Source organism: Rhineura floridana, chromosome 16 (assembly GCF_030035675.1).
Source record: "Rhineura floridana isolate rRhiFlo1 chromosome 16, rRhiFlo1.hap2, whole genome shotgun sequence".
NCBI lineage: Eukaryota > Metazoa > Chordata > Lepidosauria > Squamata > Rhineuridae > Rhineura > Rhineura floridana.
Window position 1 is genome coordinate 22,302,407 of NC_084495.1, and position 23,430 is coordinate 22,325,836.

Sequence of the window (23,430 nt, forward strand, 5' to 3'; positions counted from 1 at the left end):
ATGTGTGAAATATGCCTGTAGCCGAGTCGGTTTCTAGAGATGAACTCCACCACGTCTGCTTTTTTCTCAGCACATATTTGTTTACAGCATATTAATAGATTAATTGCAAATAGAAGTGTGGCCTAATTACTATTGATGATCAGTTCATTTAAGTTGTTCTAATTTTTTCTTGTTTGCCAGAATGGTAGCTTTATACATTACTTTATGCTTATACAGAGACACACATGGAGAGAGCGGAAATGCTCCCCCTGAATACACAGTGAGCGTACTAGGTTGTGGCTTATTTCTTTACCAGCTCCTGTGCATCTCTCTGCTGTGCGAGAGCCAATGTTGCATAGTGCAATGACCTTCAATCTTGAGTTCCCAGGCATTGGTGGACTACAACTCCCATCATCCCTAATCATTGGCTAATCTGGCTAAGGATGAGAGGAGCTGTAGTCCATTAGCATCTGGGGGCCCAAGTTGGAAGAACACTGGTGTAGTGGATAGTATTGGGAAAATGAAATGGAAATGGACTGCCTTCAAGTCGATTCGGACTTACGGTGACCCTGCGAATAGGGTTTTCATGGTTAGCGGTATTCAGAGGGGGTTTACCATTGCCTTCCTCTGAGAGGCAGTGACTGGCCCAAGGTCACCCAGTGAGCTTCATGGTTGTGTGAGAATTCAAACCCTAGTCTCTCAGGTCATAGTCCAGCACTCTAACCACTATGCCACACATGCTGAGTTCAAATCCCTGCCCTGGTATCACTCACTGAATGACCATGGGCCATTCACAAACTCTAAACCTAAGCTACACCAAAGATTTGTTGAGAGGATCAAATTAGACGAATGGCTATGCATCAGGCATCAGGAACCTCAGGCCCAGGAGCCAAATGTGGCCCTTCAGACCTTTTGGAACATACCCTATCCCCAGGCACATCCCTCACTGGTCCTGCTTTACCCCCCAAGTGTTTTTGCCTGGCTGGACTGTATCCTTGAACTCTGAACATTCTTGCTTGTCTGGAAGGGAGGTAGAGAGGGCTGTGTGAGTGTGTCCAGAAGCTAGGCTACAAAGCAAAAGTAATATTTACATCCATTGACTCACCCACTTTGCCTCTGGCCCCACAAATCATGGGCATGTGGCCCTTGGAAGATTGCCCAGAAAGGCTGAAAAAGGTTCCTCACTGCTGCTATACATGATTCACTGAGCGCCCTGGATGCAACAGCTCCAATCAGCTCTACAAAATTGAACACATTCAGGCTGCAATCCTATAGATAATTACCAGGGATTAAATCCCATTGGATATGCTGGAATTTACTTCTGATTCAACAGGATTGCACTGGCAATGGCTTCCCTAGTCAAGTCAATGGAGGAAAACATCCTTTTTTCCCAGCTCAAAATGGTTAGCTTGTGCTATGCTGACTCTTTGAAATGGAATTAGACACCCTGGGCTCCAGCAGGATGAAGTGTGGGGTATAAGAGTAATCAAATAAAATAATGCCATTTTCAAAAGGGAATTTAGTCATGTCAAGAGGTTCAGTTTCCTCCCATAAGATCTAGTGATGGCCACCAACATGGATGGCTTTAAAAGAGAAGCAACCCATCTGCTTGTCCAATGTGAGAAAAATGCTCTGGATTAGAGCTCCAGAGGCAATTCTTTCCAGATCTGTACCTCCAATCTCCTTTGTCAAGACATATGACCCTCTTCAGTCCAATACATTAGGAGGACTGGATCGCCTTTGGTGTAATCCAGCATGGCTTTTCTTATGTTCTTATGAGCCAATTCATCACAAGAGGTGGATGACCTCTATGTAAACTGATTTCACCAAGGACATCCACGTGTTTTGTTTTTAGTTCTGATGTATGGCTTTCTATGCATTTCCCTCCACCATAATCAGTTCAAACACACTCCCTGTTTGGAATATATAGCATAGGAATTGCTTTCCTAGTAAGTACCAAAAATCAGTGCTGGCAGAACACAATAAAAATGCATCTTCCAGAAGAACCCCTTTCTTTAGGTAGGATTAGGTAGGAGAAGGGCATACCTCAGAAGCCAGGAGCAGGTGGCGTAAGCCTTGTAATGCAATGGAAGCCAGCCCAGTAATCCTTTTGTCACAGTCTATAACAAACAGTCCTTTTCTGGATGAAAAACATGACACACACAAAAATATAGAAATTGCTTGCTCAAAGTGGGGAAAATGAATATTTCTTTAATCCTTTCACCAATGGTCTTTTTTTAATGAGAAAATTATATATTTCATCACATTGGGTAGCTTTTGTCGGGAATTGTGAAATGTGTGAATATTGCAATGAAAACACAACATGGAAATTCACATAGCCCTCTAATTCTAGCAAAATGTGAAATTTCCACAGTGAGCCTCCCAGCAGTTTACCAGTACATTCTTTTAAACAATGCTGTATTATTTTCCTTGTATGTTTTACTAAAAATCATTAGCAAGTCTTAATTTTGCCACCATATTCATCCATATTCATCACCATATTCAGACCTGAAAAGAATCCCCCTCTTTTTTAAAAAATCCAACATTATCTGGAACAATGGTTTAGCTTCCCCATTACATAGCAACCTACCCGGCACATTTCAAGCACCCTCCATGCACATAGGCTAGAATTCCCCCTGATGGTTTGGTCTCAGGTGAGCAGGGCCAGAGGCAAAAGTGGAGGGGCAGATCAATGGATGCCGACTCTTGTTTTTGTACAGACGCCTACATTCTAACCACACAAAAGTCTTTCCACGCCCACCTAGGCATTCCATCTCTTCACCCTGATAAGCAAGAAGCATTATCACACTTCAAAGGCACATTCCAGCCAGGCAAAAACACTCAAGGAGAGCATGGTGAAAGGCAGTGAGGGCTGTGGCCTGGGAAGTCCTGATGGTGCAAAGGCAGTGTTAGCTAGATGGACAGTCAGCTGGCTAATGTACCAGTGGCCCCGCCAGCACCATACATTTCAAATGCTATTTTACCACTTGAAACAGTGCTGGTGTCCCCCAAACAACCCTGGAAACTGTGGTTTGTTAAGTGTGTTGTGAGAGTGCTTTTTTCCCCTCATGTAACTACAGTTCCCAGAGTTCCCTGGGAAGAGGGATTGCTTGTTAAACCACTTTGGGAATTGCAGCTCTGTGAGGGGGAATAGGGACTCTCCTGACAACTCTCGGCACCCTTGACAAACAAGTTTCCTGGATTCTCTCGGGGAAGCTATGGCTGTCTCAAGTGTTCTCCTACTGGGAGAAAATGTGGGATATAAATCTAATAAATGAATAAATAAAGTGGTATAACAGTACTTTAAATGTATGGTGCAGAAGGGGCCAGAGTAGGCGAATGGCTGGCCCTGCAGGCAGTGAATGGGTGTGTGTGAGAAAGATGTAATCTGCTCCCCCTCCTAATCTACCACCCAAGTCACATAGGTCAGTATGGTTCATGATAGAGTCAGCCATGCCCGGAAGTATTTTAAATTGGGTAGCTTAAAGCAGTCCAATATCAAAGTAAATATTTAATTCTTAAGAAATCCCAACTGGACTCAAAAGTCTGTTCGTAAATATTATAGAATGGTAGAAAAACTAGAAGCTCTCTTTTCAGGGCTCAACCCCTTCACTCTTAACCTCCATTTTTTCTTTGTCCTTTCCGCAGCCTCCAAACCATGTGGGGTTCTAGCCCTTTCTGGCTGCACTCATCTGGGGTCCCTGTAAGCCACCAGGTTTGTTCAACAGATTAGGAGGGTACAGTGTCTCATTAATGTTCCTTATATGGTTATCAGTGCTCATTAATTCTCATCAAGCATCCTATGTTTAACTTTAAAGTAGTTGTGGGGAACCCTTGCCCCCCCAGATGTTGCTGAACTACAACTCCCATTAGCTCCAGCACCTGTTTTAAGGCAGGGTGGGCCTTAGGGTTAGGGTTAGGGTTTAGGGTTTAGGGTTTAGGTGGGCAAGTTCTTTGTTTACCTGCACATTTTGAAAGCATTTTTTTCATGCAGGTGTGGTGATGAACTTGATCATCACCATCAGTCTTACTTGCATTTATAAGACAGATGGAAAAACAATTGAATAAGGACAGAAACCAAATCTTGAATAATTCCTTCTAAGTGCCTCTTTGACATATCAGAATTTGTCTTTGATTAAATTGCCTCTGCACCCCCATTGTTGTCAATTGGATAAGTGGGCCTAACTCTTTTTCGTTATTCACTCTCAGTCTGTTCACCAGAAGAAGAAAAGTTAATTCACCAATCAAGGGGCAGCCAAGGAAAGAAAAATGAGGAACCTGCAGAAACCTGCATGGGGAATTAAAACTTGCTTTCAGAACTGGGTGTGGCCTCAACAATACAATTGAGGCTTGCCAAACTAAAGGCCACACTCAGTTCTCCCCAGCATGCAATGCTTCTGTATGGGATGTGATCATTCTGCCATCAAAAGTCCTTCCAGCATGATGAGTGGCACCTGTATATGTACAGCACTGTGTGTATGTGTGTGTGACTGTGTGTATATACAGTAGAGATGGGGGAGAAATTCTGTTCTGTTTGCATTTCAACACATTTATCAAATTCAAAATGCAAACTGAAACACAGCCATCTTTCAAAAATCACACTTTTCCAAATTTTGCAGTGCAGTTCTCTAGCCAAGTCATGTGTACAAAGAATGCATATACTAGGGCCAAGTGTGGATACGAATGCACATATCAGTGAAAAATGTAATATATTAGGAAAATTGCTTCGCAAAATGTGCATATTGGGAAAACTGCATATAAAAATGTGCATATTAGGATAAATCCACAAAAAGATCCTGATGAATTTTCATGAGGATTTCAAAAAAAAAAAAAAACTGTGGTGAAAGTGTGGAGCACTTAGGGTTGCCAGGTCAGAAACATCCTAAACACTGAGTTTTTGGGGCCAGACCCGAGTGATGTCATAGGGTGTGCCTGAGTTATGTCATGGAGCGGGCTCAAGTGATGGCATGGGGGCGTGCCTGAGTGATGTCATTAAGCATGATACATTAAGCATCAACCACAGTTGCTTGGAGCATACAATTAAAATAAAAACATTTCTCTGATTGGAAATGAAGATAGAAATCTTAGCTAAAAGGTGGTGCCTGGGTAGGGAACATTTAATCTAGCCAACTTGCTTCTGGCAAAAAGGGTTTAAGTGCCCTCAGGCCAGACCAGTCACCAGAAGGCCATTGTAGGAAGAAAGGAGCCTAGTGTTGTGGAGATGTTAGATGAGAGCACTCAGAAGTAAAGATGGATGCCCCCAAGGCTCCAATTCTAAACACACTTGCTAAGGGACTAAGCCCCATAGAATTCAACAGGACTTACTTCTCAGTAGATATATGGTTTGGATTGTGTTGTTGGTAAAGCTTGACTAGGGATCCTCTGCAAAAAATACCCATATCAAAGTAGGATTGGCAACCTCCTGCCTGGAATTCCCTGCCCCTACCTTTTAATATGGCTGCTCCAAATTTCTTTACAGAGTTGGTCCTTCACTTCAGAAAGAGGTCTGAGAAATGAGTAAGAGTAAGAAGATTCTTCTTTCTGTCTCTCCTGTGAGCTGCTATAAACTCACTTTGACAGCCAACCCAATTCCAGTGAATAATAACTGACAGAGAGAAAACACACGTGGTTCTGTCTACCTTCATAGGCAGCAGTTTGGGAACAACAACAATTGCCCAGTATGTGAATTCTCTTTTACCACTATTGAGCAAGAAGCAAGACAACAAGGTGCATCATCAACAGGTTTAAGGGGGTTGAGCGGAGCGCATGGAACCAACAAGATTTCTATGAGTAAGGCAGAAAACTCAGGATCCCACAACCAGTGAGGATTCCTAACCAAAAACCAAAACTAAACAAATCCTGGCAGCCAGTCAGCCAAGGTCACAGAAATCCCCATGCAGCACAACCTGACCCGGGGGCTGCAGTTAGTGCAGAATGCTTTGGCATGATTTCTGACATGAGTAAGACCCCATCAGCACATAATACCTGTGCTCTGAAATCTGCACTGGTTGAATTCAATAGGACTTACTTTTGAGTAGACATGTTTAAGATTGTGCTGTAAATTGATGGGACTGTTGAGTGATCATACCAAAAAATTGTGTTGTAAAGCTTTCTCTCCCCCTCTAATCCTATTTTTAAAACAATTAGGCAGGGCTTATTTAGGTATCACTTCTTTTACTATGTAGGAAACTAATACTGATTTTATTTTATATTTCTCAGGAAAGAACAGCCTAGTTTTGCTCATGCATGCTATTTCTGTCAATATATTATTGTTAATAACATTAATATTTATCAGGCACTTTCCTCACAAATGTGACCCAAAGCAATTTACAACATAGTGACAACAGCAAAGTCACCATAATCCCCTTGGGCAGCTGTGAGGGCCCCATTGTCTTGTCAGGGTCCACTGCTGATGCTTGCCCTGGCCTTCATTACATTGTTTTTTTCTGGCCTGGCACTCTAAGCAGTACTGGGAATCTGGGTCTAGTGGCCATTTTAATTTCCCATATTGTCTGTCTCAAAGCAATGTTACTTTGAGAGAGAGAATGTGGTAGTTTCTGGAGCCTTGTTGTTACTGTTCTTGTTAGAATTATATTATTTTAATTATTTTTTAATAATTTCATTTTCATTCTGCCTTTCACCCCAGGAGCTCAGGAAAGTGTATAACAGCTGTGGGGAACCTCTGGCCCTCCAGAGATTGCTGAGCTACAACTCTCATCATCACTGGCCATTCACCATGCTTGCTGGAGTTTATGGGAGTTGTAGTTCAGCAACCTCTGGAGGGCCAAAGGTTCCCCACACCCAGGGGATAGGATTCTCCTCCTGCCCATTTTAATACCATGACAACCCTGTGAGGTAGATGAGGGTGAACCTGGGTCCACTGTTACCCAATAAACTTCATAATTCATGTCTCCTTTGTCTTCAGTCTCCAGTCTAACCATTTCACATTTCCAAGAACCTTAACATAAATCTAGAGGGAAATTTTATTCTAGAAAATGAAACATTCCTGCATGTTGAAGGAAATTTCTTTAAGAAATTCTTCAAATGCTCATAAGTAGCTTCAACAGGGCACTAAGAGTTGCCAGTCTTTGGTGAGAAGAATGCAACTTTCCCTCCAATCCCAAGGGAATACAATCTAGAACTGCTGATTTTTCAGGTTCTTTATGCAGTTACTTACAGGAAAAGGGTTTACTAGTCCTGGGATGGGGAATCTGTGGCTCTCTAGATATTGCTAGACTACACTCCTATCATCTCTGACAATTGGCCATGTTGGCTGAAGCTGATGAGAGCTGAAGTCCAACATCTGGAAAGCCATAGGCTCCCTATCCCTCGATTATCCCATGTAAGATACCAGCTGATTAGTCTACTACAGGAGACAGGAGGTGAACCATTCACATATTCAGATGTGTAGAGGACTCCAGAAAAAAAATGTACGGAGAATATTGTTGTTCTCGCTTGACTAACAGACCTACATACAGCAAGTAGCTCAGATATGGGGTACATTCCAGGTGATGTCCTTTTATATTCGAATCCATTCATTAGGGTTGCCAAGTATTTTCCGTGTCATGTTTCTGTGTCCTTAACATGCAGAAATTTTAACCAGGGAAATATTCCCCATCATTTTTGCTGTGTGACCTGGGGTGGGGGTGGGAAGTCGGTGGGGAAAAAATAATGTGTTGGATTCAAAATCTTACTTGAATGCACCTTTTCTAGTCTGTGGTTCATCCTGCTAGTCCACTCCATCAATCATCTGCCTTGATACCTGAGTTGATCTCTGCAATTACAGAGGAACTCCGTGCATCTGAACAGTGTGGTCTATTTTTGTTGAGAACCCTTGAGCAGATCTGGGAAATTGATGGTGATGAAACCCCGTCAGTATATTTTGTCTTGTGTTCCTCCAAGTGTCATGATTCCTTTGCTTGACTGACTGACTAATATGAGCTAAGTGTGTCATCTGTTTACTGAGTTGTTTTTCTTCTGTAAATGCTCAAATTACTCACTTATCTTTGTTTACACTATTCAATCAACAGATGCTCAGATGAGAAGTCACCAGGTTAGCTAAGGAGAATTCTTTCTGTCTCTCTCTCTGTCACAAGAACTGTTCTGCTGCTGTTTGACAAGTTCTCATCACAAGACCAATGAAGTGAGTGGGTGAATGATATTGTGTAGCTGCACAAGCCCCACCCTCAAACATCCACATGCTGGAGGCAATTGTCTGCAAGGGCATCTCTACGTGAGAGAAGCTCTTGTGCAAATGGTGTCTCCAATTACATGGAGCCCGTATGCATAAGCTGTGGCTCTGTCATAGGGTTTCCCTTGCAAACATAGTTGCTCAACACATGGTGCAGAAGATACAGCTTACATGGCAATGCCACATTGGGGTGAGTGCCCTACAAGCAAGTAATGCATAAATAGGGCAACAGTCTCATAGTTAAGTCTTGTCAGAACTCCATCACATACAATCACAAGCATCTTCTTACTAGGGGCGTACATCAGATTTGGACATTCCCAATTCAAAAACTGAAGTGGGTCACTTTTGACACATTTAGAGCTTGTCCAAGGCAAAGCAGGAACTGAGCTGAAGCAAAGCGGAATCCAGACCAAAGGGGGCTATTTTCCAAAGTGCTCAACCAGGTGTAGGCACACACATTTATGGTCGGTGCACACCTCTAGTTCTTACATTTGCTGCTCCTTGTGGATCCACCCCATGCCAATTTGATGATGATAAAAGAATGCAAAAACCATGAAGGGAAAGGCAGAATCAAGTCAGAGTGTCCCATGGTCCTTCCCACATATTCCTGCCTCTCTGTCATGGTTTCTGCTTTCCTCCATTTCTAGAGTGGCATGGAGTAGAGCCTTGGGGCAGCCAAGAAAGAAAGAAAGAAATGGCCCAGACTGTGCAGTTCAAGTCCTGCCATCTGAGACAGATATTGACATACAATCTTTAAAACAAGGCTCAATAAATATGATACTGTTGTCCTTTACAAAGCAACTATCTTGGTTGTGCCATCGTGAATACAGATGTATTAATATTAATGTATTAAAAGTTTCTAGATATTCTAAATGACTATTCCCTAGACCAGTTGGTCATGGAACCGACCAGAGGGACGGCAACCCTGGACTTAATCCTCAGTGGGGACCGGGACCTGGAGCGAGATGTAAGTGTTGTTGAACCGATTGGGAGCAGTGACCACAGTGCTATTAAATTAAACATACATGTAAATGGCCAATTGCCAAGAAAATCCAACACGGTCACATTTGACTTCAAAAGAGGAAACTTCACAAAAATGAGGGGATTGGTAAAAAGAAAGCTGAAAAGCAAAGTCCAGAGGGTCACATCACTCGAAAATGCTTGGAAGTTGTTTAAAAACACTATATTACAAGCTCAACTGGAGTGCATACCGAAGATCAGAAAAGGTACCGCCAGGGCCAAGAAGATGCCAGCATGGTTAACGAGCAAAGTCAAGGAAGCTCTTAGAGGCAAAAAGTCTTCCTTCAGAAAATGGAAGTCTTGTCCGAATGAAGAAAATAAAAAAGAACACAAACTCTGGCAAAAGAAATGCAAGAAGACAATAAGGGATGCTAAAAAAGAATTTGAGGAGCACATTGCTAAGAACATAAAAACCAACAACAAAAAATTCTATAAATACATTCAAAGCAGGAGACCATCTAGGGAGACAATTGGACCCTTGGATGATAAGGGAGTCAAAGGTGTACTAAAGAACGATAAGGAGATTGCAGAGAAGCTAAATGAATTCTTTGCATCTGTCTTCACAGTGGAAGATATAGGGCAGATCCCTGAACCTGAACTAACATTTGCAGGAAGGGATTCTGAGGAACTGAGACAAATAGTGGTAACGAGAGAGGAAGTTCTAAGCTTAATGGACAATATAAAAACTGACAAATCACCAGGCCCGGATGGCATCCACCCGAGAGTTCTCAAAGAACTCAAATGTGAAATTGCTGATCTGCTAACTAAAATATGTAACTTGTCCCTTGGGTCCTCCTCCGTGCCTGAGGACTGGAAAGTGGCAAATGTAACGCCAATCTTCAAAAAGGGATCCAGAGGGGATCCCGGAAATTACAGGCCAGTTAGCTTAACTTCTGTCCCTGGAAAACTGGTAGAAAGTATCATTAAAGCTAGATTAACTAAGCACATAGAAGAACAAGCCTTGCTGAAGCAGAGCCAGCATGGCTTCTGCAAGGGAAAGTCCTGTCTCAGTAACCTATTAGAATTCTTTGAGAGAGTCAACAAGCATATAGATAGAGGGGATCCAGTGGACATAGTGTACTTAGACTTTCAAAAAGCGTTTGACAAGGTACCTCACCAAAGGCTTCTGAGGAAGCTTAGCAGTCATGGAATAAGAGGAGAGGTCCTCTTGTGGATAAGGAATTGGTTAAGAAGCAGAAAGCAGAGAGTAGGAATAAACGGACAGTTCTCCCAATGGAGGGCTGTAGAAAGTGGAGTCCCTCAAGGATTGGTATTGGGACCTGTACTTTTCAACTTGTTCATTAATGACCTAGAATTAGGAGTGAGCAGTGAAGTGGCCAAGTTTGCTGACGACACTAAATTGTTCAGGGTTGTTAAAACAAAAAGGGATTGCAAAGAGCTCCAAAAAGACCTCTCCAAACTGAGTGAATGGGCAGAAAAATGGCAAATGCAATTCAATATAAACAAGTGTAAAATTATGCATATTGGAGCAAAAAATCTTAATTTCACATATACGCTCATGGGGTCTGAACTGGCGGTGACCAACCAGGAGAGAGACCTCGGGGTTGTAGTGGATAGCACAATGAAAATGTCGACCCAGTGTGCAGCAGCTGTGAAAAAGGCAAATTCCATGCTAGCGATAATTAGGAAAGGTATTGAAAATAAAACAGCCGATATCATAATGCCGTTGTATAAATCTATGGTGCGGCCGCATTTGGAATACTGTGTACAGTTCTGGTCGCCTCATCTCAAAAAGGATATTCTAGAGTTGGAAAAGGTTCAGAAGAGGGCAACCAGAATGATCAAGGGGATGGAGCGACTCCCTTACGAGGAAAGGTTGCAGCATTTGGGGCTTTTTAGTTTAGAGAAAAGGCGGGTCAGAGGAGACATGATAGAAGTGTATAAAATTATGCATGGCATTGAGAAAGTGGATAGAGAAAAGTTCTTCTCCCTCTCTCATAATACTAGAACTCGTGGACATTCAAAGAAGCTGAATGTTGGAAGATTCAGGACAGACAAAAGGAAGTACTTCTTTACTCAGCGCATAGTTAAACTATGGAATTTGCTCCCACAAGATGCAGTAATGGCCACCAGCTTGGATGGCTTTAAAAGAAGATTAGACAAATTCATGGAGGACAGGGCTATCAATGGCTACTAGCCATGATGGCTGTGCTCTGCCACCCTAGTCAGAGGCAGCATGCTTCTGAAAACCAGTTGCCGGAAGCCTCAGGAGGGGAGAGTGTTCTTGCACTCGGGTCTTGCTTGCGGGCTTCCCCCAGGCACCTGGTTGGCCACTGTGAGAACAGGATGCTGGACTAGATGGGCCACTGGCCTGATCCAGCAGGCTCTTCTTATGTTCTTATGTTCTTAATAAAAATATTGATCCACGACTTTTTCTATTAAGAATTAGAAAAGACCTTATACATAAGGAACTGGCTGGCTTTATGATATGAGCCCTAGTGCTCACGAGCAATCCTCAGAACCTGAGACCAAGGACGGGGTCTCAGGAGCACAACAGCAGATGAGCCGCCTGAAAAATTTTGAAGCAGTGAATGGACAGTTCCAGCAGGCCCAGCTGTAGGCAAGGAAGGTACTCCAGAGCTGCTAAGAAATTGTGTAAAGCTATTCTAGCTTCAAAGGGGGGAAATAATTTGGAATTTTATATATACATACATAGCTATTAAGAAGGTATATGTTTTATAATCATAAGCATTGAATTGCAGGCCTGTTGGAGCCCTGAGAAAAACAGGCTCATAGAGAATCCTGAAATCTATAGAGGAAGCAGGCAAAATGAACTTGGTTTGAACTCTTAGGTTCTTGCAGATCTGCCGGGATGTGACTGACTGATATTAATTACCTTATTGTTTGGAATCAAGGAGCGTTTGACCTGTGAGAGAAGTTGTGATTGATGTAATAAGTAGGGATTGCCAATGTTTGATTCTTGAGTAAAGCAAGAACTCCACCTAGAGGAAAAATTATGAAACGTATTGTAAGTTTTAATGAAGAGAAATAGTGAAATTTTATAATGATTTTACAACTTTATAAGTGTGTTTTCATTAAGAAAAAGGTAGTGTTTTCATTAAGAAAGAGGGGGTGGCCTGCCTCCTGTATATATCTCTGAGGCTGAAAGATACTAGTTAGCCAGAGTCATCCAGCTTTTTCCTTAGTCTGTGTGGTTTCACAATGTAGCTCAGGGTTTTAAACAAAATCCTCTTTCATGAGTTGTGCATTTTATAAGTAAGGAAATTGGATTTCTGAGAAAGTATAAGGACTTAAGAACCCCTATGGCAAAGGAATAGAACTGGGAGTGCTCATACATTCACAAATACCCTGAGTTAAGTTCCCAAACTTAACTCAGGGAACTTGTCCAAAATATTTCCAGATGTACCTGGGTCAGCCTGACTGATCAGAAACAATGCAACAATGGCAAATGGAATGTACCAAGTATGCTTGAAAGCATATTCACAATAGTAACTGTTCCAACTAGAACCAAAATTCATTAGTCTTGAAAAGACAGTAAGACAATGGAAATATTAACAAGGTGGACAGAAGTTTGGAATCACCACTGGAGTTAGCTAATACTTTCTGATTGGTTTGGAACGATTGTAGAGAGGAGGAACTGTGATGTTGGGTGGGCAGGAACTCAAGACTGGTGAAATCATTGTCACATGCTGTAACTGTACTCTATAAAAGAGCTTGCACACAGTGCCTCAGTGCAGTCTCTCCTGGATGTTTCTGGAGGCTGACCCTGCATGTGCATATGCATATGCTTGTAAAGAATAAAGGCCTACCTTTTTGCTTCAAGCCTACGTCTTCAAATTTATTCAAGGACCACCAGCAAAAGATCCCAATGGAGAAAAAATTCTCCAACGTATATACCAATCTGGCAGCTACAAATATTTGAGATTATCTAAAATTCCAAACATAAAGGAGTAAATAGTAAAGATGTGAGATATTGTGGCAATGCCTATGTTAGCATCCTACAAAAGAGGAAAAATCATTTTTAAAAATGGGATAATGGAAGAAGAGCCATAGCTCAGTGACAGAACATCTGTTTTGTGTGCAATCATTTCCAGGCTCAGTCACCTGGCATCTCCAGGTAGGGCTGGGACAGACTCCTGCCTGAAATCCTAGAGAGCAGCAGCCAATTATTTTAGACAATAGATGAACCAATGGTCTGACTCAGGAGAAGTCAGCTTCCTGTGTCCCTGTGTCCCTAATGTTATGATTCATTTGGCACCATTTATTGCATGTTGTAGAATCAGTTTAATAAAGATTAGTCATTGTCTTTGCTTTCAGATGAGTCAATAACTAAGGAATAGCATGGGTTAGGTATTTGCTTATATTGGCCAGTGTGGTGTAGTGGTTAAGGTGTTGGACTATGACCTGGGAGACCAGGGTTCAAACCCCACATAGCCATGAAGCTCACTGGGTGACCTTGGGCCAGTCACTGCCTCTCAGCCTCATGGAAACCCTATTCATAGGGTTGCCATAAGTCGGAATCAACTTGAAGGCAGTACATTTATATTTTATAGTTCAGATTTGTTTAATTTCTTAGAGACACCCTCTTTTGGTGGTGGTGGTTGTTTTTCTGTCATGTGCTATAAATAAATAAAATAAAGATGAATGCACACAAACTTTGTATGGAATTTCAAATGATTGTGGTGGTCCCCACACCATTCAGAGTGACCTTAGACCCAGTGCTGCTGTGCAACCTGTTCCAGTGAGGCTAGCTATGGTTTTGGAGTTGAGATAGCTGTAATGTAGGTCAATGAGACTTGTATCATAAAACCAAGAGTTTGAGACATAAACCAATAATGATTTAGGAGCTAAAATGCATCAGGCATTTCAAGTCACAGCAAAGCATTCCAGGGTGGGTGGAAGTTTTCAGCCTGCCTACAAGACTAGAATAAAACATCACTCCACATTTGATAGCATGCAGCACATGTTTGATATATGGAATTTGGTTTTAACTGGTAATTATCCAGGCAAGGCTTCTGCAGAATCATCTGGGCCATATCCACACCAGACATTATTCCACTTTAAACAGTCCTGGCTTCCCCCAAAGAACCCTGGGAAGTCTAGTTTGTGAAGGGTGCTGAGAGTTGCTAGGAGACTGTTATTCTCCTTACAGTGCTCCAGTTCCCATAATTCTCCTGGAAGAGGGGCTGACTGATAAACCACTCTGGCCATTGGAGCTCTGTTGGGAAAAGGAATCTCCAAATAACATTCTGCACCCTTCACAAATGACACTTCCCAGGATTCTTTAGGGGAAGCCATGACTATTTAATATGGAAAAAATGTCTGGTGAGAATGTGGCCTAGGTGGAAAAGAGGACATCAAGCCAACAAAGTGATCAAGGAGTGTCATTGCCATCATTATAATCATCATCATCAAATTACCTACCTTTCAATAGTAGGCCCCAGGGCATGTCACTCAACATCATGAAGTACATTATTAAAAACAGTTTAAAACAAATTACATTCACAATTAGAGAGGGTCCTAAAGTGTCAAAAGCTATGGTGAAGAGGTGTGTCTTCAGCCTGGGGCAAAAGCTGTACAGCAATGGTGCCAGTCTCTACTTTTGAGGGGAGGGAATTGTACAACTTTGACGCTGCCACAGAGAATGCCCTCTCCTGGGCCATCAACGCCTGAAACATCTGAGGTTGCTGGAACTACCAAGAGGGCACATTCTGCTGATCTCAACACACAACAAAGTCTGCAGGGAAGGGGGCTTATATTTGGGCCCTAAGTCATTTAGGGCTTTAAACACAAGAATGAGCATCTTGAATTAGCCAAATAAAGTTGCTCTTGAAGAGGATAAAGCAGGAGTAGGGAAATTTTCAGCCCAAGGGCCACATTCCCTCAGAATGGAAGACTGAGCACCACTGCCAGGTAAGCCTTACAGATTCCAACAGTATACACTCCATCCAGACTCCCTTCAAAGCTAGAGACAGCCCTGAATCTAGGCACCATTTCACTTGCAAATATTGAAGATGAATAATTGGAAAGTAAAGGAGGCTATGCATCAAGTCTCACACAATAGGTTTTTTTCCGGCTTTTGGTTTTTTTTCATGCATGTATTTGTGCCTCTTCAAGGTGAAAAGTGGAAGAATATCTGAATCAAAGGCAACAGGGTATTGGACTTCGACCTAGGATTAGAACAGGAAAAGCGAGCACAGGAAGACAAGATGATGTATACGCTGTCTTCATATTGATCGTTGTAGCACTGGATTACTTTTCAGATAACAGAATCTCAAACCTCATCCCTTGGAATGTGCTTTGTTCAGCATATACAGAAACAAATTACCATTGTTCGATGATGTTTGCATGTGCAAAGATGTACAGTGTTAATGTTATGATAGGGGAGATAAACAGGGATTAAGAACTTGATCTAGTGTAGTAGTAATCAAAAGGCAATTTGAGAAAAGAGTTGGTTGCCGGATTTTTATCCAGCCACTATAGCTGAGCCTCATACAGAAGCTTTGTGCAGACATCACTGGGCAGAAATGTTTATCTGCATTTATTTCTTTTTTATTATTTACAGTTTTTACAGCCCACTCTCCTTGAATATTTTCAAGCCCAGAGTGGAGGAGGGGGAAGAATCAGATAAAATATATACAAAAAATATATAATATCATATAGGTAGGTCTGATAAACAGCAATTTAATGATTTTATCATAAGGCAAACAAGCAAAACTAAAACAAGGAGAAAAATTAAAAAGTCCAATTTAACCAAATACCTAGACAGAAACAAAGAAGCACACATATTTTGTACTGCTTTTATATACCACAAAATAAAAACCCTGAAAAATATCAACCTTCAGATAACAACTTGATCAATAAATGGATCGTGATTTTACATGTGCAAAACAAACAAGCAAACAGAAAAGTAAGAATTGCACTGCCCACCAAGCCAAATTCAAGGTGCTAGTAGTGACTTATAAATCATGAAATAAATCAGGATCTAGATATTTGAAGGACCATCTCCTCTTATATTAAGGTGCCAATATCCTCCCATAGAGATCTTACCCATGTGGTAAGCAGTTGAGGTCTTTCTGGTTGTCCAACATCCCAGGGAAAACTATTATACAGCAAGTAGGAGAAAACCCTATGCTGTGGCCATGCTCCAGTTATGGAATGCCTTTCCCCTTGAAAAATGACTGTCACTGACACTGATGAATTTTCAGTGCCAGTTCAAATCCCTTGTCTTCCAGCAGGTTTTTATAAAATGCTAATGCCTTGGCTTGATTTTGATATGGCTGTTACTGATTTTGCTGTGTTTTATCTGCTCTTGTTCTTGTGGTTTGTTTAAGACTTGTAATTGAGATTTTGTGCATTTTCATTTTTGTTTGTTGTTATGCACCTTCAAGTCGATTACGACTTACGCGATGCTATGTATCAGTGACCTCCAATAGCATCTGTCATGAACCACCCTGTTCAGATCTTGTAAGTTCAGCATTTTCATTTACTTTACTGTATTCACCCAGACATCACTGTGTAATAAAGATCAGGTTTAAAATGGTTTGTATGTATAAATGAATGAATGAATGAAAACCAATCACACAGAACATTCAAACATTAGAAACAGTTCCCACCCTGTTCATTTCACCTGTGACAGTCCACTCACTTCTCCTTGGTGTCTCACACAAAGAGTGATCTACTCTGTGGCTTTTGAGCAACTTGTCACCTTTCAGCCCCCTCTCTCCAACCCATCTAGGCTCTCACCCTGATCTGTATGAATCATTGCCCACAAGCATCCATAGCAAAAAGAAGAAAAGAAAGAAGCCTCCCACCCCCTTTTCCACAACAACAACAGAGCAAAACACATACACGTACGTGTGTGTGTGTATGTGTGTATAAACCACAAGTGACAGCAACCCTATTCCCCCTCACAGAGGTACAATTCCAGGAGTGGTGGAGGTTCCCCACCGCTGACCTAATGAGTATCAGGCAAATGAACTCTCTTAGCCAGACTTCAGCTGATATAATCCTTGTCTTTTGAATGGTGACACCTCAATTCTTCTAGCTGTTGCACGTATTACTGAATATGTTTACAGTCTCTGTATAATAAAAAGGCTTTTATCGCTTTTACTGTGGGGAGACGAAAAGGATTTAAATCTGGAGTCCTGAAGCACTTGTCTCCATCTTAAAAAGCAGTGAAGCTTTTTTGGGGGAGGGGCAATTGGGGGAAAGAAGCATCCTCAAGGAAAGTAGTTTATGAGACTGCTTCTCTTGCAGTGGTGGCACATATATATTTTTTTAAAAAACGTAACTTCTTCTCTATAAATGAAATGAGTATCTAACAGAAAGGACTGTTTGTGCAAAGTAAGGAGAGAGTTTTACGGCCTGAACAATGGAAATGAGTAAAGTAGGGGACCAGTGATGTGGATTCTGTGATCATGAAATGAGCAAGTTGATTTTTTGCTGTAATCCTGGAATATATTGAGATTCACACAAACCCTCTTCGGGTTTTCAGACTCACACAACTATAATTGCATGAGGTGGAAAAGTGTGACCACACACATTCACCATGTGTGCGCCCCACGTCATCATCTCCCCAATGTTATCCACACGTTGGAGACATGCCTATACTGGGTCAGCCTGCTGAATATGTGCTGTAACTAGAGACCATCAGTGCTCAGGGTTGCAGTTCACAGAGACTGCTGGCATGCAATCAGCAACCTTCCCTGCTGCAACCATGCCTCCAATATGTGGGCAGTATTGGGGAGGAGCCAGCATGGGGAGCAGGGGCATGCACAGGAAAAACATATACGTGTGTTCCCTTTTCTATGCCATGTGATACTAGCTGGAGGACATCTTATTGGTTATGCTGCAACCTGGATGGATTGCCATCTAGCAACAATGTAGAAATGGGTCTTCTCTGTGGTGGTTTCTTCATTCTGAATGTGCACGTACACACACACACACATACACACGTTACCCAGGAGGCACCAACTGTAGTGGGTTTTAGACACTTGTTAAGAAACTTATTGTTGCACGCCACCCCAATCTTCGAGCAGTGAGAGATCTCCAGGGTCCCTGTGCTTACCCAGGGTTTGGTTGCCTTGGAAAGAAGGTTAGCGGAGACTGTGGTGTCTTTATGAAATATGGTTTATTTATTTACACACATTGCAGCCTGATCTTAAGATGGAGGGATTCAAAGCATCAGAAGTCCAATAGATCTTGCATTTTCTAGCAGGCTTACAGGAGGCACCCTAAAGCCAGGGCGCAGAGAGCCAGCCTCTCTGCATGTCTCCAGTCCCCAGCCTCTTCTCAGAGTCAGATAAAAACACAAGCCTCTCTTAGGCCCCAGGAGGGGGTGGCTGTCCTAAAGAGTCAATAACAATGAGATCTCTCTGGCCCAGTTAATGGGCATTAGACTAAGAGACTCATCTGACCAGTGGAGCGGGTTTCTCTGCTGCAGGGCCCACCTCCACGTGCAGGGTTCCAAATCAGAGGGTGAAAGGGGACTCATAGAAATTGTCTATCTCAACCCCCAAACCCATAACACTATCTTTTTTGTTGTTGTTGTTCAGTCATTCCCTGTCTGTGAATCCTTGATCATACTGCTCTTCATTTTGTTAGTTGTAGATGGTGATGTTTGTTTTATTGTGTTTTAATAGCTTGATTCTTGATGTTGTAAACTGCTTCAAGATTCTTTATAGTAAGCAGTGTAAAATGAAATAAAATAAATAAAAATACATTTGTATGTGTATATGTTTGTGTGTGTGTGTACATACACACGCATAATTCTTTCTTTTTGGCAAGGCTAAATCATGGTTTAAATGCCACCCACTCAGATTAACTACAGATGGATTAGTCCATGCATCAGTTGTTCAAGGCTCTGCACGATCTCCAAAGAAGATCCCTTGGAGACCTTGTAAATAAATAAAACTCTGCATGATCAGCTCATTATGATTATGGTCAAATTACCATTGTTGAGTTGTTCTTCACTGCAATACCTAGAGACAAAGCTGCAGATGGCTTGCTACATCTAAGACATATTGAGCCCCGCACCCCCTCTTTCTTTGACTTATACCTTAGTGAATATAACAAAGAATTCACTTTGGCACTGACTCTCAATATGTGAAGATTGCTTTGTAAAAACACATTTGAGCAAAGCTCAGAGGAGCATTGGTAACAAAGCCTTGATGGGAAATACCATAAGAGCTCACATTACATTTGATGTTCAAGTCAAATGACTGTTGCAAAGAAGTCTAGGAAAATATATTTATTTTTTTAAAAAAAAACAAGCCCCACAAAAATCAGTTAAGTGCTCTTTAAAGACATTAAAGTCTTTGTAAAATAAAGACATATCAAATCAAAACATGGATACCTGCAGCTGATCCAGAGATGCATGTGCATTCAGAGGCAGGCAAGGTGCTTTTATATGTACTATTATTAATGGTAGTGCTGTGCAGTGGCAGTTGTGACTTCATATCAGCTGTTTCAGCACTTTGGACAGCACCTTGGAATTCAGACTAAAACCCAGGCAAATTCTACTGCCCCACTGATATGAAGCCATCAGCTACCACTGGTGCTAGGTAGGGATGTGGGAGATATTTGGTTCAGTTTGCATTTTAGTGTGAAACTACCTAATTTAAACTTTCTAAAATAACCAACAAACTGAACCACAGTTATCCTTCAGAATTTGAACTCCTCCATTTTTTGATGCAGTCCTCTAAGCTAAGTAATGTGTACAAAAATGCATATTTTAGGGGAAAGTGTGCATAAACAATGCATATGTTAATAAATATAATGCATATATTAGTAAAGGTTTTAGTACTAATATGCATTATATTAGGGTGCGTGCTTGCTGACCAATTAAATCATGAGGACTAGAGACACAGATAGAGCAAAGTAATGCAGAAATATGAAGAACTCCACTGCTCCACAAGCCCTGCTGGTAAAATGAGGGTTGGGATTGCAGACTAATTTAGGGTTAGTCCGTTAATGTCAGTGGCTCCACTCGGAGTATAACTCAGTTGGATATAACTCCACAGTGGTCAATGACAATCAAATGTTATGTGTAACATTTAGTTATCTGTCCTCAGTCTATTGGTTTCTATTTTTACCTGTTTTTTTGCCATTCGTGCAGCTTCCCATCTGTGGAATGCTCTCCCCAACAAGGTCCACCTGTCACCTTCACTGACATCTTTTTGGAACCAGGTAAAGACTTATGTTTTCCCCTATGCTTTGGATAGAATGAGATGTTGTTTTGTCACTAGTGTGCTGTCCAAGAGGTTGTTTTGTTCTATTCTTTTTTATGGTATAATGCATATATGTTTTTAAAAGTGTTGTAAATTTCTTGGAGACCTTTGGGTAATACATGACTAACAAGTCTAATAAACTAAAATAAATAAATAGACAAATAAGAATAATTAGGAACATTTGTTACTACAGAGAGCTAAGATGAGAACTGGGTAGTATTTGGATGGGCAGAGACAGATTTTATTTATTTGTTTATTTATTTATTTTACCTTGGGTGATTAAATTCTTCCTGACATTAACACATGACAACCTGTTAGGATGATTTGTAAGTCTTTTAAGCCCTTATAAATAGCTTTATCTCTTTTTTTCACACAAGGAAGGAGCAAAATGTTATTTATTGTACCTTCCCATCACAGCAACACAGACTTGTTCAAAGATTTATTTTAAGTTGGGATGAAATCTCGATAGTAAAAGGACTGGAGATAGCAACTGATGTTGCTTTTTCTGGCATATCTTGGCCTCCTGTAGTACATACAGCCACACACTCTTCTGCAAAGAAGCTTCCTTTAATCTTTACAAAGCAAGTGCTTTCCATTTTATTGTAATGATGGGCAGAACTGGCGGTGGGGGAGAGGGGAAGCAATCATAATTTCATTAAATTGTGTTGAATTACTTGGAAATGCCAAAAGAAAAAAGAAAAGAAAGACCTGCAATATGCAATATTTGCTCTGCAAACTGACTGCAAATGGAGTATTTTTTAATATTTAGTCTATACCACGTTATTTATTCTTTTTAAAATGACATATTTGTTTTTGTTTTTCTTAGTAGAACATAAGGCAAATTATATTAATTAGGCTATTTACATGATTTCCTAACTTAGAGCAGAGAAACTTGCCTTCAGCTAGCAAATAATTGGAATTACAATTGCTAGAGATATCACAAGTTTGTTAATTATATCAGACTCCATCAAGCTCAGAGGCTAAGCTAAACAATTTGCTTCTGCCCCCGCCTCTTTTCTTGCCATTGAACTGTTATAAGATTACATGCACAGTTTCATTGGTGAGTTCAGTTCAATGAGTTCATGCCTTTGGGAAGCAGAATGGGGTGGAGTCCATTGCTGAGCCTAAACATTGTCTAATTGCCCCAGTTTTGCAAAGATGTGGAAAGAAAACTTACAACTAAGCACTGATGAACAAGGTAGCATCTGAAATGATGGTTATGCTGTGGAACTGAGGAAGCTGCTTTATTCCATAGGGATGGGGAACCTGTGGTCCTCCAGCTATTGTTGGACTGCAGCTTCCATCATCCCTGATCATTAGTCATACTGGCAGGGCTGATGGGAGCTGAAGCCCCACAACACTTTGGAAGTCACCAAGACAGACATTTGATCTATCTAGTTTTGCATTTTCTACATTGACTGGCAGCCAGACTTTCCCAGCCCTGGAGATACTGAGGATTGAACCTGGGATTTTTTGCATGCAAAGCAGATGCTCTATGACTGAGATAATGGCCTTTCCATAAAGTCAACACAAGCTGGACTTTTATGGTATGGTGGGCAGTCTTGTACATTTTCTAACCCATCAGAATAAAGCTGACGTTTTCCCTGGCTTGAATCACACTGCAAAGATTTTCTACCCACTATCATAACACAGATCAAAGTGTTCCATGTTGCCAATTGTCATGCTGACATGTGGGTTCATTGACCCGGCTCAGATGTAATGGGAAACCGTTCATGTAGTGAATCGTAATTCACATTAACCAGCCTAGATCTTGAAACAGATCCTTTGGAACTAATCCATGAGAGATCTTCAGTTAGGACCAAAGCCTTTGCTGAAAGTTGACAACCCTCTAATTAGTGATCTTAGAATATCTATGAATGCTAGATCTAAAACAAGATATATTCAGGATCAAACAATGGCAGATATGTTATTTTTTGTTTTGGAGGAGGGAGAGAGACCTTAGGCCTGGGGGCCAAATGTGGCCTTTCTCTCTTTGGCCCTCTAGACTTAACTTTTAACTTAAAAACAGTGTGGGTAAGGTGAATCAGATTGGAGCCACAGGGAAGAGGTGCTAACCAGCTTGGCCCTACTTTTCAGCAAAATGAAATTATTGCCTGAGGCAGCTGGTTGACTCATGAGGCATTTATTTATCACTTTATTCATTCATTTATTGTTATTATTATCATATTTACTGACATGTAAGGATGGGGGAGAAATTCAATTCAGTTCACATTTAAAGCTGAATCTATCAAATTCATACTTTCTGAAACAATATGAGACTCGAAACACAACCATCTTTTGGATTCATACTTATCCGAATTTTGTGATGCAGTTTGCCAACCAAATAAAAATGCATATGTAAGGGGAAAGTGTGCATAAAAATGAATATATTTAAGAAAATAGCACACATAAGTACATTTTATTACAAGAAATTGCTAGTAAAATGGCATACATTAGTCTAAACTGCATACAAAATTGTGTTTATTAGGAGAAATTTGCACTAAAGTGCTAAAGAGTTTTTTTTATGAGGACTTTTTAAAAAGACATTTTCAAATTGCTGCAGGAATGTGGGGAACTGATTTTAAGATTGGAAATATGAGAAAAGGAGAGAACCAAAATTGACAGATCCTTCCATCCCTATTGACATGTAGGAAAGAGGGTCTTGTGTGATCTTCTGCTTCAGATGCCAAATAACTTGACTGCCCTTTAGGACTTTGCACCTTGACTTGGAGGAAGGGTGCCAATTGCTGCCTCAAGTAGAAAAGTATCTTGAGTCAACCCTGGCATCACCTCTTCCCCTTGGAATGTCTCCTGTATCTAAATCTAAATGACTCAGTTGCTTTAGTCAGAAGCTTGGGGAGAGAGAAAGAGAGACTCATCTGCTGTCTATGGCTCCAGGTAATAGAATTTGCTTGAGTAGGTGCAGCTGCTAATTGAATTCAAATCAACCACCTCTGCTTTTAAAACAGGAGTGTTCAGTTTTAATATGCATCCTAAACTCCTCCTGGCCTACTTGTAAATAGTTAA